A 16,906-nucleotide genomic window follows, 5' to 3' on the forward strand; every position below is an offset into this window, starting at 1 on the left:
CAGCTTGCACAAAGCCTTGAAGCAAATAAATGCCTATACTAAAAAATTTGGCATATATATATATATATATATATATATATATATATAGTGCCAAGTTTTTTAGTATATATATATTATATATATATATATTTCGCTTATATATATATATATATATATATATATATATATATATATATATATATAAGCGAAATACCAGTCATCACGAGATCACCTAATCAATCCGCCCGATTGACTTGAAATATGTCACAGTTATTCCTTTCTCGACGTAGATGCTCACTAAGAACCGATTTCACGCAATCCTATCCAAAATACATTTTTTCTCTTATCAACCCGAGCAAAGTCGGGACGATTAGCTAGTTATAATATATACATAAAATATATATACATGATATTAAAATACAATAGAAGTAAAGTAAAATTAATTCATCGTGTCTTTATATACGTTGTAGGTCGAGTCGAATCGAGATTGTTGAGTTACGTAAGTACTAGTTAGAAACGTTAACGCAATTAGCCTACAGCGTCGACAGTCGAATACGATTTAAGTGGCAAATTGAATTAGTCCTATAGACATTATTATAGTACTCCATTATAATAATTATAAATAAGCGACATATGTATGATCAAATTTCTAGACGTAAATTTAAAAACTTAATAACTTTTTATGGGGTTTGAACCCAGCACCTCTGATCTGCTGCCTTATTATTTCCAAAGAGATAGTAAAAGTAACAGCCTGTAAACGTTCCACTGCTAGACTAAGGTCTCATATCTTTTTTGAGGAGAAGATTACTCCACTACGCTACTCCCAAGCGGGTTGGTGGTTACACGTGGCGGATTTTCATCCATCGCATGCAGGTTTCCTCACGATTTTTTCCTTCACCGCTGATTACAAGATCAATTATACATTAATTATAAAATCAAATTATGATCTCGGAATCATCGACTAAGATTCTCGTCTTCTAACCACTGAGCCACCACAGCTCTAAACGATAAAGTATAACACGAGAATACTATTTAAAACAAAAAGGTGTAAAAATAAAAATAAAATTGTACAGTAATAGTTTCTCATTTCCCAGCGCAAATATAAATAATCAGGAACAAAAAAAGTTGCTTGCGTAATGGCGACCGCGATGTGGAACTGTGCCCCCACGTACACTACGTTATGCTTAGACTAAATTTTATACCCGTAAACTTTCGCTGCGCTGAAAATATGCGATTATATTTTTTTTATATCGTTGTTTGTTAATTCTTGTCACAATAAAGTTACATTAGTTTGTTTATCCCACTTTTAAATGTAGAAAGAAAGTATTCAATAAATTATACAAAAATAAACACAAATCGAACTCGAAGCGAGGAAGACGTTCCGGAGCTTCGACGCGTGATTGGCTGAATGTAGAAAACGATGACAAAAAAATATTATTGAATTGCTTTTAGGGCAACTATTGTAATTGTTATTATATGTATCGATAGTCTGACGTAGATGCCTTCAAAGGGAATGTTTGTGTGCTAAAGATAGTTTAAAATTGAAACGACTTTATAGATAAGCCAATTAAATAAAACGATCGTCACCGCTTTGAAAAAGGCCGGCAACGCACAAAGGCCTGCAAGTCCTCCGGTTTTCCAGCTGTTCTTGGACGGTGATAGTCACTTTTCATCAGATGAACCTCCTGGCCATTTGCCCCTATTACATAAAAAAAATTTAATGTATGATATGAAATTATCAAAATTAAAAAAATGCGGAACATCGATATTCTGAGACAACTATTTACAACCCCGTTAAAAATTGTTCACATTCTTTACGATGCGAGTTTTCAAAGGGTTTAATTTTGTTTAATTAAAATTTTGAGGTAATTGAAGTGGGGAAGTAATTTTTAACTCGATCAAAGGAATTTAATATAGACGGTTTCTTGTTTGAAGCTTATTGAAATATTTTTGATAAAATTTGCAAATTTTAAATGAAGCTTGCCGGTGTTTGTATTTGCAGATGTGTTACAGTATGAAATAATTAATTATGTAAATAAATTACCCTGTTATATATATATATATATATATATAGGAGTGACCAATTAATTATGTGTAAAATTAATTGGTAGTACAGTAGTAATATAATTACAATAAGAAAAAATCACTATAAAACTTGAATAAGTCCTTGTATAATCTATGATAATATTATAAATGCAAATATAAAAAAATAAAATCCATAGACTTAAATATATTTATAAAGTTATACTCAAAGATTATTACTGGTGATAGAGCTTTGTGCAAGCTCGTCTGGGTAGGTACCACCCACTCATCAGATAATCTACCGCAAAACAGCAGTACTTGGTATTGTTGTTTAACGGTTTGAAGGGTGAGTGAGCCAGTGTAATTACAGACACAAGGGACATAATATCTTAGTATGTAGAAGGATGGTATGCAAATTTTCATGGTATAGCCCCAGCTATGCCCATTATATTATAGTCTTTTATATACACAAATAAGCTGTAAATTTTAAGAAACCATTGGCGTTAGGTACATATACACCATAATATATTATATAGTCACATTATATATCACAAGGGACATAAAATCTTAGTTCCCAAGGTTGGTGGCGCATTGGCTATGTAAGCGATGGTTGACATTTCTTACAATGCCAATGTCTAAGGGCGTTGGTGACCACTTACCATCAGGTGGCTCATGTGCTCGTCCGCTTTCCTATTCTATAAAAAAAAAGATAAAATAAAGTAACGATTCACGGCTAACCTTCTTAATCGAATTTGATGAAATTTGATATGAAGCAAGCTTCTTGAACCATTATGGATTGTAAACAAAATAATAAAAAATGTATAATTTAATTAGAATAAATATTTTTTTTTCTTTAATTTAATTTTTACCTATAGTTAATGGAAAGTCATTTATTGACTGATAAATTACATATTCTCTTTGCAAGTTATCTTTTACCATACACCATACCTTATCTTTTACCATAGATAATACACCTATTTTATCTAAGGGTGTAGACTATGGTGCATTTAATTGCATTGCATTTAATTTATGTACATTTAAATCTTGAATAGCGAACAACATAGAAAATAATATGGAGTGCAAAAATGTGTGCTTTGACAGCGGACGGCGGTGCAGAAGTGTCAATTTGTGTTTTTTCTTAAACTTAATGGCGTGAGCTCCGTGACATTAAATACTCCTTTGTTAATAATAGACTAATATTCTTAACAAAGGTCATCATTATCACAAACCGCCACATTTGTGATTGAATTTGACAACATTCATAACAACAGGCTATGAAGCATTACCCTCTTTAACAGCAGCCAAATATCTTTCGTAAATCTTGATATATTCAGTTTTAATAAGTAAAAACCAGATATTGTACCGGCTCAGTCGCGATAAAAGGTTATAAGCCCAGAAAAAATGTGAAATGTTTGTTTAAATTTACGATTTAAATATTCGCCACGATCCAGCCACATTGGTTCGTAATGCACGCTATAAATTTGAATTAAAACATTTTATTACCATTAGACCGAACGTTGAATCCATATTGCATTTTTCGTTTACGGCATTATTTACATTTTTACTATAAGTTAAAATGAATTGGACGTTGCTTTTAATGTAAAATTCACGTTTTTTAACATCGTTGCATGTTGCATATATTATTATTAACTGAAAACGTGGCTTCGCCCGCCTGGCATTTAGCTTGTGATGAAATCTCTTTAAATTCTACCATCATGTTAATTTAATGTTTATATAATTTGTTATTATGTTTAAATAATAATCAATTTTTTTCATTATTAGCGAGCAGCGATAGTCTAACGTAAACATAGATGATAACGCAAAATTTTGATCCCACAGCACGCACTTCTATCAAGTTATGTCCGTATCAATTAGTGATTTTACGCTGACGTTAAAAAAATACATCACGAGGAAACCTGTCTGCCTGAGAGCTCTCGGAGACGTGCGGAGTTTGTGTCACCAAACTTCCAACACCCTCAAACTACATACTACTAAATCTTATAATACTGAGAAGTGGTCGGACATAATATAAAATTTAATAAGTGTTGATAATATGTTTAAGTATCAACACTTATTACACACACCGAGATAATACCAATGTTTAATTGGTATCATCTCGGCTTCCTTAAAGCCGCAACTAAAAAATCAAAATCAAAATATTTGTTTTATAAAAATGTTAAAAACACATAGAAAACAGCATTCGTAAATAATTCAAAGTGTACATAACATTGTTATATAAACTACGGGCACATGAAACCGCCAGATGGCGCCGTACACAACCGATATTGAATTTCAAATTTTTGTTTTTGCATACGCACATAAAAACAAACCGGCGCTGTAAATTACTCTAACAAAACAACGCACCTCGAAACGAACGTATCAGCTATACAGGTATTGACATTCGGAATGAAATATTGCTTTTTTCGAACAGCGGTCGAAACAAGGAAAATGATAAATTTTTACTATTTTTAAATATGTACGCAACGCTAACATACGAGTCCGAACCAAATTAAACTCATTAAAGAACACAATAATGTCAATCTCGACTCAAGATTGCGGGCTTAATCCAAGTCACGAATCAATAAATTTTTATAATTAATTAATGTTTATAATACATCCCGTGCTCGACGGTGAAGGGAATTATCGTAAGGAGTCTATTAGCAGGAAAGAAAAAAAAATAAACAGTGCTAGGATTTAAAACCGTGATAAATTAAGATAAAGATGTTCCGTCAGTAACTAAATTCATTAAAGAAATATTTTTAATTTAAAGATACTTCGACTCTTTCATTTCGCCAAGTCACTATTCATTATTCAATCGTTAAAGATGACTAAACAATTAAAATTAAACAAGCATGTATGCAGAAACAAGAAGTCGATTCATAAAATACCTTTATCGATAGCATCAACTCATTTAAAATGATCTTCATAGTATTGGATAAAAACAATTGTACTCCAAGATTCATACTACATTTTTAATCTAAGTTGAAATTAGTCTTAGCCTAAACTAAATTATATTTTTATGGATTTTCACACCAAAAAACTGTAGGTATCATACGACTAACGGCTGTACCGTTAGTCGTAACATACCTACAGTTTTTGGCTTCTGTATTTAAACTCGCCTATGTGTAAAAGAACATATGTAACCTTGCGTAAATCATAGCTGTATCAGTAGTTTAGCCGTGAATACGTTACACATAGTTATTTTCGTATTTATAATATTGATTTCCGTCATATGAACGCAAGTTTCAATTATTCAAGGTATCTAAAGAAATAAACAAACAAATAAAATCTTTTATTATAATATATAAAATACTATAAGTATGAAAGCCTTTTTAAATCGAATGAAATATCAAGATTTCAGAAGTAATCAAAAACTCAGCGATGATGCCTCGTTGCGACTTACACGTACTCTATATATAGCAATGGAGAATGTTGCAACAGCAATCCCGTCTCTATATTACCGTCGCGAGATTGCTCTGAGCTGTCTCGTTGTCTCCTATTTGTTCCACTTACCCTTTCTTTTCTCATATAGTCGTAACTAAACTGTTTCTATATCCTTCTCCGTTACACATACAATGTACCTTTATTGAACGTAGAATTTTATAATTTAATTATTGTATTTTTAAGAAATTGCAGCTTATCGGCATTAATAATTGTGCACAACAGTATTTTTTTTTATAAAATTGTTAGGCAGACTGGTAAATGTTCCACGTGATGGTATATGATCACCACTGCTCAAATATATCGACACTGTCAGAAATATTAACCACTTTTTTTAACGCTGGAGAAACTCTTTACGCGTTTCCCCCACGGGAACAGTGGGGGGGTTTTTGGGACTCACCGGTGTCCAAGGCGCAGAGTGCACCGCGAACTTCGGAATACCCACTAAAAAACCAGCGCTACCCTTTCCTACTTAACGAGGAGCGCCGTCACGTCACGGGCACAGTCAGACGATCAGAAATATTAACCTAACCTAACATCGTTAATGTATCACCAGTTCATTAAAGATGTTGCTAATAATCTTGCGAACTAAAAAGTCATATCCCTTGTATATGCAATTACACTGGCCCTTCAAACCAGATCAGAATGACCAGATGACATCACAAATTGAAGTTTTTTGAAAATTTGAAAGAATATACGGTTTTTACGGTTATTAAGAATAAACGGTTTTTACGATGACTGAGTGTTCTACACTCAATATAAAGCCACTTATTAATTCTGCCGTTTTAGATAACCTGAAACATTATTTAGCAATCATCAGTATTATATTGTTACAAGAATGTTTGTGTTTTGACCTTATCTAAACTATCAGGCACGTAGAATCAAGTTGAATTATTTGCCTTCCTCACGTACAAGACCTACCCTCGGTCCCTTCGGTGTTGTTGTAATAAGTGCGTGAGTTTCTCATGTCTTGTGTCCAGATGGTTTACTGGAGAGCAGATTATGAACAGATATGACAATATATTTTTGATCAAATGGCAAATATATTTGGACAACTACTATATTTTCGGATATTTATAAAATGACATAAATTACTACGGCCAGATCGCTTGTTTAATTAGTACTTTTTTTTTTAATTTAAAATATAATTCTCCTATTGCTTAACACGTACCTTTGTAAGATTACAAAGCATATTAGCCTGTTGTGCTATTTATTGTTAAATTTATACTAGTTAATTCTAACTATATTCCATCATTGTTTATCAATGTTACCAGATAAACAGCTATCACCCTGTGGTATTTTTATGAGCAGACAGTTGTCTAACGTCGATGCCAAAGTTGCTACTATATATAAATATTTTTAATGTAATACTCCATTGGTTTATTTATCTATTTTCATGCATCTAGCTTGCATCGTTATCTTGAAGTTGTTTTTTCTTAGTAAATAATTAGTGGTAATTTAGCAGTATAATGGAAGAAAACGGAACACATTTCAAGACTGTCTCACTAGTGGTAGGGCTTTGTGCAGGCTACCGCTAAACAGCAATACTTAGTGTTGTTGCGTACCGGTTTGGAGGGTGAGTGAGCCAGTGTAATTACAGGCACAAGGGACATAATATCTTACTTCCCAAGGTTGGTGGCGCATTGGAGATATGAGGAATGGTTTATATGGTATATATGAATTTCGTTTTATTTATTTCTTACATCGCCAATGTCTGTGTTCGGTGGTGACCGCCGTAAAAAACTATACGGTAAAAAAGTTTTGTTTGGAGAAACCGGCAAACTAAAAAAGACACTTTCATATTTTTTATACTAGTAATTCTTTTAACCAATAAGAAGAAAAGCTTAGGAAATAATAAAAAATATATATTCATAAATATAAAAGAACGAAGAGCAAATATGGCTAGAACTCGTATAACATTGATGCTTATATTCCTTTTATGATAATGGTGAATTATGATGTATGAAACTGCTTAGTGTATTTGACATAGAATCTAGATAATTGAATTTGATTCACTTTAGTTTTATTAATAAAAAAAAACATTGTTTTTTTTTATATCAAAATTTATATCAAAATCATATATTTTGATTTTATTCGAGCTCCATTAACAAATAACTTATTAAAAACATAATAATACAGTTTTGCAAGCGTTTCCCAAAAAAATATACTGTGAGACATGATAGTTTTTTTTATAGAATAGGAAGGCGGATGGGCCCCCTGATGGTAAGTGGTCACCAATGCCTTAGACATTGGCATTGTAAGAAATGTCAACCATCGCTTACATAGCCAATGCGCCACCAACCTTGGAACCTAAGATTTTATGTCCCTTGTGCCTGTAGTTACACTAGCTCAATAACCCTTCAAACCGGAACACAACAATACCAAGTACTGCTGTTTTGCGGTAGAATATCTGATGAGTGGGTGATATCTACCCAGACGGGCTTGCACACAGCCCTACCACCAGTAAATATAAAAACATCAATAATACTATAGTATATACTAATCACGCAGTATCATCGTCAGTTACGAGTTCTTGTCTAACTTTCCTAACCCAGTAAAAGTATAAGAATTCCAAAAAAAAATATAACATATAAACCCCACACAAATCTCAGAGTTCGATCTATGAGTGCACTCTTCACAAATTGATTTTTAACATTTTATAGAAACATGTACATATGTAAAAGAATAAAAGAAATTTCGCAATACTATTTCTTCATTTTTTATAACATTTTTATTGATCGCATACTGACAATATCTACGATAAAATAAAGGCCTTATATATTAACCTCCAGTTTTATTGGCCCGCTGGCCCTTAAATAGCGTTTGTACCTGCCGTTACGTTTTACGAGTTTTGACATAAAGTGAAACTCGAATGGAGAGTTATATCGTTTTCTTTTGTATATTTTAACGCCTCTATTCCTTTGGATAGGGGTGATATATTTTATGATCGCGGTTTATTGGAATAACGTATATGACGCGGTCGGATATGAAAGGTTGATATATTTAAAACAAATTCTCAATAATATCTTGCATAATAAATACATTTTTATTACGCAGGAGAAATCTTTGAAAGGTTACGGGTTATGTGGGGTTCTTAATTATGAAAACCAGTCGTATAATATTTTTTTCGCTTTCATGAGTGTATTTCCTAGCGCTTGGCGCCTTGCCTATGCTATTCCTATACCCAAAACCTCTAATCCTTCTAAATTCTACATACATACAAACATACAAACTTTTTCGTATGGAATTTTAATAAACTTACAATATTGGAGAGTGCTATCAATGTAACACGCAATCGTCTTAATTATGCATATGACGAAGGATTACCAACCCATCAGCACAAGCATCTATTTCAGTCTGTCAATTCTTCTATATAGTTTCACAATATACTTATCCCAAAAAAAATAAGATATTGCAAGCGAATGATGACTACTCTCACAGACATCACTGGTGGTCATTCATCAAATTTACAATTAATTATAATTTATAGCTATAACGTACCTTTTAGTATATGTCGCACGTCGCAGACCGAATGCTTAATTTCTCAGTTAACAAATAACCAAGACAAGTAATTAGACTGCGAAATTTTCAAATTGGCCTGAGAATAATAAAGGATTATTTTTATTTTTTTACAAAAACAGAGAGAAATGAGTTACACAATTATGTATTCATTTACGATTTTTCAAATTTTATTGATTTCATCACTAAATAATTTAACAACTATACAAGTTATTTTAATAACTAATACTTTCTACATATTAAAATAAAGTAAATTACCAATATTAATTTAAAATAAATAAAATATACAAAATAATAATTTTACAATACCGATTTTCATGGCATTTTTTATATTTCATAAGCCAAGCCAGGCGTCGTTATCTAACCTAAAGAGATCGACATAACAGTTAATAATGCCTACTGTTAGTATGTTAATTGTGTTAATCACAACATACAAAACATACTACACACTAAAACCCTGTAAAACAATAAAACTGTATGTACATACGGGGTAGCTAGTAGAATATATTGTATTTTCATGTAAATTATAAGAAAATATTTTTTGATTATATTTAACTTATCCTGCGACAGATGTCCCGGTTAAAGGAGGGACAAGAGAATATTTACCATAATTTTTACGGTCAGTCGCGTTTTGTTGTTGAGTCGCATTCGTACCATTTAAGGTTTGCTGCTTAACTTATAAGTCTACCTTTGACCTTCTTATAAACATGAACCTCGTGGTTTTTAAGTTTGAGTCTCTCGATAAAATAAGAGCTTTTGGAATACTTCTGACATTTTAGAGTATATTTTCTGCTATCAGTATTGTTTAGTATCTTTCATTAGCATTTGGTATCTTGGCAATAATCGTAGACTGGGCTCTGCCATCATTAAGTTTTAAAACTTATGTTTAAAGTAATATTATTATAAAATAATGACTAAAAGATAAACACTAAAATTCAACACGTCCAAACGTCATATTACTAATTAAAATACCTCCAGGAAACGAGTTTACACTAAGCACTTCAATATTTGAGCATAATCTTCAAATACTCTGAAAATGTTTTACGTCCAACATTATTTAGCTAAGAATACCAAACACTCGGAAAGGTCTCGGGTAACGTTCATTGTTGTTGAGGGAGACAGATCCAGTAGCACTCGTGATAATTGCGGGTATATTTCCCAGGAAATCCAACATTCTTTCAACTGCTCAGATGATTGTTGTATGAGAGCTTTTATACTTAAAGGTGGAACAATTACGTTTTCCGATATGGTGACCACTTTTATTTTTATATTTGAAATACGAATAATACCTTATTAAACATTAACAGTATTAGTTGCGCCCTTTTTTTATATATAAGTTAGTTAATTGGAAGAACCGTTAGCTTAGCTTATAATAAATCTAAACGGATAACTGTCGCAAATTTAAAGCAGATTTTTTTTCAAATAAGCCGATGTCAGTTAAAAATAATAATAATATACAATTTAAAAAAAAAACGTAACTGTAATCTTCCGATCGACCTTTCAACGCAAGACGCAGCGTCAGCGGTGAATGTATATCTCAGCAGCAAAAGACGTCTCAATCATGACAATAGTCGATAAAGATTTCATTGGTGGTAGGGTTCGTGCAAGCTCATCAGGGTAGGTACCACCCACTCATCGGATATTCCACCTGAAAACAGCAGTACTTAGTATTGTTGTGTTCCGATTTGAAGGGTGAGTGAGCCATTGTTATTACAGGCACAAGGGACATAACAGTTCCCAAGGTTGGTGACGCATTGGCGTTGTAAGCGATAGTTAACATTTCTTACAATGCCAATGTGTATAGGCGTTGGTGACCACTTACTATTAGGTCCATAGGCCCATTTGCTCATCCGCCCTATAATATAAAAATAAAGAGTGCTCGCTGTTAGTGTTTATTGAATTTTGACGAATTCTACACATGATGCCTACGCTGCAATGGATCGAAATAACTAATAACGCCACGACGTCAATTTGACATCAGCGTTTAAACCACAACAGTACATTTCTGTACGCAACGTGACGTGCACGGTGTGACGCTAAGCGTCCGATGGCGTTTACAATAGACAATAGCTTACAGTGACATATAAGACTAGCTAAAACTCATCTTGTGTTGCAATGCCTTTTGAAATTTATTTTTTTAACTATTACCCTGTATGACTTGCGCTGATTAATAAAATACCGACTATTTTTTGGGCCGTTTAATTTATTAAGGAAAACCTATATGGTAAAACTCATTTAATTTTATAAAATAAAATATCCGTGCTCAAATGTAATGAAAGCCATAACGCACCACACTTGAACTCTATAATACTTGTTACGCCGCAATATATTAATATATTAGGGATAGTATTGAAAAGTTTTCTATGTTAAAAAGAGCCAATTTGCATTGTGATCACTTAAACGGTACCGAAGTCTATTAATCTCAGACAATACAATCACGCTAGGACTTAGAAATCCAAGGGTCCTTGGCACGTTGACATTAGTGCAATTCATAAGAAATTAGAGTAAAATTATATTATTTTCGACTAGGTGGGGCGTACGGCCGGGATCTAGGCCAGTGCTTTGTAGGGCTAGACATAAATCCAAGGCTGTTAACATCAATTTTACACATAAATGATGTACGTTGAAATATCATTGCTTATATTTATCATACATGTAATACAAGTACACAACCAAAATAGGGGAATTGAGTCGTTCAACATAAGGATTCAGAAAAACAACATAGGGAGCGTTTTCTGATGTTATCCAACCCGCGGGTAACATTCAAAGGATCAGGACAAGAATCGTCAGTGGTCAAAAGTCGATTCAATTCCCGATACAAAACGTTTTATTCGTTTGCCAAAAATAAGAAGACCGGTTGTTACGCACATTTTCGAAGATGGCTTGGGATCGAAAGAAAGCCATTCTTGTACATCCCCCTACCATGGACTTAAGATTTTTTTTTCTTTTTTTTTCAGCTTATCGCCGTTTACTGCTGGACGAGATGCGCCCCCATAGAACGCCAACCATCCTGATCTTGGACAGCCCGCATCAATCCCGACCCGAATATATTTGAAAAAAATTCGTCAAATAAATGGTATTAAGAGATCTATTTAATAATAATTATTTATTTATTTATAAAAATTTCAACACCAACAAGATGTACACTAATATATACAAATGAGTCATTAAACATAAAGTTATATAAATGGAGTGTTTTCTTAAATACAGATGTTGCAAAATATATCTACAATACAAATTCAAATTTATAAAAATAATAATTAGATTTATAATTATAATATTTATAACAAATAAAGTGTGATATTAAGAATTAAATTTATAAATTTTAGTTCATAACTGGCATAACACAAAAAAATTCTATATTAAAAACATTAAAAATTCAGAATAATTATGTTATTGAGTTATCTACTAGCACATCAAGAAACCCTCATGATATAAGATGAATGTATTTTCTCTCGGATATATACCTTATATATTTATTTGTAACATATTTTCATTTGTTATTGGAATATTTGACAAATAAATTAAAAAACTGATTTAAAAAAATAAATTCAAACTATACCTGTTCTATTACGAAGGATTTTAGTTCTTATTTGTTTCATAATTATAACTCGATCGATATTCACTTGAGAACAAATGGTAAAAGACACGGTAACTTTACAGGAAATAAGAGCCCGCTCGGGGCTTGATACTGCCGCAAAAAACATTTGGCCTGATTGGCTCGCTAGGCTTAAACTACGCACGAGAAACTGAGTTGAATCCACTTTCTGGAGAAGGCATATAATACTTAATATTTAACAAACTGCCTTACACAAAATAAATAAATGTACAGCAATAAATATTGAACAAAAATTTGTTATTTAATTATTATTATTTTCAAATTCAATCGACTTTATTTATTGTAAAATGCACATTTACAGTACATATATTAAATACTTGGAAAATTAAAATAATTAAGTAACACATATTTAATTATTGTTACAAAAGATAATTATGCAATTATTATATTACAAAAGATAACTATGTAAATTTGATTAATGACCTTTTTTTTGTATATCTTAAACCTAAGATATGTATACTACCAAGTTTATTTAAGTAGAAGGCAGAAGGCGTGAATCTTAACCGGATATGCAACTGCAAAACCTGGCAACACCACTTTGTTGTTAATCTGTGCTTATAATTCTTTTCGTTTTGTTATTTAATCCAAATATCCAATTGAGATGCAATTTTGCACAGACGTTGACACTTACGATTAGATTTTTTACAGAGTAAAATTACGTACAATAGATGTTGTGCAGAACATATTGGATAATTGCTTACAAAAATTATGATAAGAAGTATGACTAGTAGTTAAAAGCGTCCAATAAAATAGTAAAACATCTCCCCGGCGGAGAATCGAACCCCGGTCTCCCGCGTGACAGGCGGGTAGACTTACTACCGAGGATGATGAACGTCAAACGAAATAAGAGAATCTTATAATTTAAATGAAAGTACGTTCTCATTTCCAACGAAGTTATTATGGAAGACAATGCTTTAGTTCGACAACCCATCTCTCCTTCTTATTAGATCAACTTTATGCTACCGTATTTATTATTGGAAACCTTCAATTCAATACGACTGCTTTAATCATTATAAGTAGGATAATAACGAATTATTTATTTTGTTAGTTCCATATTTTGTTTTCACGTCTAAACGTCTTAGAACTCGGTACACGGACTATACGGTATCGGACTGAGTGTCAGATCAAGCGTAAGATTGCGAGCGTCAGATGGCGTCAGTTAATGTGTGCGTGAGATTGATACACGAAAATGACTAACTGAGACTGAAAGCTCACGTGTTTACACATCAATTCCTGTAAGTTTTTTTTTTTTTATAGAATAGGAAGGTGGACGAGTATATGGGCCACCTGATGGTAAGTGGTCACCAAACGCCCTTAGACATTGGCATTGTAAGACATGTCAACCATCGCTTATAGCCAATGCGCCACCAACCTTGGGAACTAAGATTTTATGTCCCTTGTGCCTGTAATTACACTGGCTCACTCACCCTTTAAACCGGAACACAACAATATCAAGTATTGCTGTTTTGCGGTAGAATATCTGATGAGTGGGTGGTACCTACCCAGACGAGCTTGCACAAAGCCCTACCACCAGTACCTTAGCACACACACGTTTTTTTAATGCGTATTTTATGAAATATATGCTATATTTCATATGGGTCGCTTTTTCTTTATAACATTTATATATACATATATACCGCCTCCAAATGTTCCTGTCGCGGATATATTTATAATGTCACGTGTATCGTGAGGTCGAGAGGCCAGCTGTTACTTTTATGCTCATCGGTTCGCTGCCTTTCCTATTGAGTCGGCTTCGCATCTTCTTTTATCTATACATACTACCCCTATTTAGTTTGGCGTTCATCATCCTCGGTAGTATAGTGGTAAGTATCCCCGCCTGTCACGCGGGAGACCGGGGTTCGATTCCCCGCCGGGGAGATGTTTTGCTGTTTTAAAGTGAAATTTTTTTTGTAAACAATTATTGAATATGACATTATCCATGTATTTTAATAGTATTTATATATAAATTAATATATACAAAATATCGTTTTCATGGAATTTACTAAATATTTAGCAGAATAGAGCTATTAAACTGCGTAAATCTTAAAGTTTCCTAAAACTTATAGTGTAATACCAAATAATGAACTACTTAAGGAAATATATCTAGTGTTATTATGATTATTACTATTGAGGAATGAAACCTATTGTGTTTTGAATTATAATAAATTATATAATGATAATTTCATCCTAACCGATTTATAATCAAGACACTAATAATAGAGATTATAGTAGAGATTAACAACTGAATGGGACATACTTTAGTTCAGAAGTGTGTACGCAAATGATAATCCGATGAAACGGTAGGATACAACACGATCGGAAAGAGTTCAGGCGCTGGACCAACGGCTTCACAAACTTCACTACTGTCAATTTTGCAATACAATACCCCAATCACCTGACCCGGCGTTTGAACCTCAGATGCCGAGGGCATCTGCGGAATTATAAGTTAATTAATAGATTATATGATAAATATGTTTAATGGTCCAAATCAAATCATTTGTATTTAAACATAACTTCTAACATATTTTTTAAGAAAGCCTTATTAGCTAAAATGCTTTATTTCAATAATGAATAAATAAATAAAACAATCCTAAAACTATATTAAGCACTACTTCAAAATAAAATTAATTAAATATTTCAATTTATTACTATAATAAAATACGTATATTATTATTTTATATATAAGAACTATTAAAACTATTTATACCCTTCAACAATTCCAGCGTTATTATGTAATTTGAGTCGTAATTCGACTAAAGGCCAGTTTATGAGAAAAGTTTGGAGTCTGGATGGCTCTTCACGCCTAGAACAAACATCTCGACTCCCGCTTAGATCCAGAATCGAAATACTAGGTACGTATCTAACTTTATATAGGTTATTTGAACTTTTTAAAATTTTCGTATACACACTAATTGGAATTTTGTAGTTTTATTTATTTTAAAACCAAATTGAAAATTAAAGAAGTAAAAGTATATTTTTTTTAAATTATGTAATATATTTAGTCTGTGATACAAAATAAAGTAAATATGGGTAAATAAGCAAGTTTTATTCAAATAAAGTCAACTTTTTAATAAGGAGAGTTTCATTATTATAAGTTTCTTCCTATTCTGTTAATATACATATATAACCAGAATTATATAACGATATCATGATTCTGATAACTCAGAATAGATATACAAATATTATCGTACATTATATATATTAGCATATTTAAACACTCTTGTCTGGATTTCAGGCGAGAAAAATTATTTAACCAACATTTTTTTACATATCAACCTAATTTTTGAAATAGAAATATCCTTTTCTAGTATCGATGATAATGTCCTTCTTACTAATTTCGGTTACGGGGCCAATCTCAAGAGAATTCTACCAACTGCGCAAGACATATTACAGAGCACAAGGCGCACTTTCTATTCACTCACTCTCATAATCCGATGGGACGGAAATCCAACACGACTGGAAAGAGTTCAGGCGCAGGCCTAACGGCTTTACGCGTTTTCCGGGCACGGGAGTGCGCCCACTTCCAACTCCCAGACTTCGGGCTACTACTGCTTTTTCGACAGAAAATGTCGATAATTTCGTCCGACCTGGGATTTGATCTCGGGATCTGCGGCCTTTTACCCAGAGTAACTAGAGAATCTGTAGTATTAATTTTCTACTAGCAAAACTCTAGTGGTTTCATCCGGAAATATTAAAAGAAATATATTGATGAGTGAGCGTTATACATTCGTCCTTTTTTGAACACGGCGACAATTCTAAAGAGACGAGCCATTTATTCAGGACATAATATAGTCTACTCTATATAGTGTGTACAAATAAGTGCGCCAAAACAAGTGCGATCTCTATTTCTTCACTCTCGTACCGTGTTCGATGGACAGCAAATAAGACTAGATATATTTCAGATGCAGGACCAGCGGCTGTGTAAGTACTTTCTGAGTCGTGAGAGCGTAAACACTGCGAACTTTTCATACGCCCCGCTGCTACTGAGAGTCTGTCAACGGAAACTTCAGGATCTGCTGCCTTTTTAAGCTAGCCATTAAATAAACGAGGCAAATTATTTTATATAAAACTGTGACGAACACGGTGCCTTAAATGGTGACCAGCAGATTGACGATGTAAGGCTAATATTTCTTACAGTGCTAACGTCTATGGGCGATAGTGATCGATTACCATCAGGTGGCTCATTTGCCAGTTCACCTACATATTTTAAATTAAAAAAAAAACACAACAGTTATTTTGTAAAAAACACGAAACTAATCTGTATTTATTCTATCACAAGTTAGTATACAATACCAATATTCAAATTAGTAAAAGCTTAACCATGTA

General features: G+C 32.8%; 3 protein-coding genes and 1 non-coding gene across 6 annotated transcripts in view; 2 read left to right on the plus strand and 2 right to left on the minus strand.

The window, feature by feature from the left end:
- Nucleotides 1–16,906, plus strand: part of LOC126768150 (tumor suppressor candidate 3) — a 534,937-nt gene that overhangs the window by 501,238 nt on the left and 16,793 nt on the right. The gene's annotated exons all lie outside the window — the stretch shown is intronic.
- The window catches only part of LOC126768130 (exocyst complex component 7), a 287,887-nt gene that overhangs the window by 192,889 nt on the left and 78,092 nt on the right, over nucleotides 1–16,906 (minus strand). The gene's annotated exons all lie outside the window — the stretch shown is intronic.
- Nucleotides 1–16,906, minus strand: part of LOC126768132 (organic cation transporter protein-like) — an 86,731-nt gene that overhangs the window by 24,692 nt on the left and 45,133 nt on the right. The window lies entirely within an intron of this gene.
- Trnad-guc (transfer RNA aspartic acid (anticodon GUC)) lies at nucleotides 14,387–14,458 on the plus strand. Its single transcript has one exon. It is a non-coding gene; the product is annotated as a tRNA-Asp (tRNA).

Source organism: Nymphalis io, chromosome 4 (genome assembly GCF_905147045.1).
Source record: "Nymphalis io chromosome 4, ilAglIoxx1.1, whole genome shotgun sequence".
Classification (NCBI taxonomy): domain Eukaryota; kingdom Metazoa; phylum Arthropoda; class Insecta; order Lepidoptera; family Nymphalidae; genus Nymphalis; species Nymphalis io.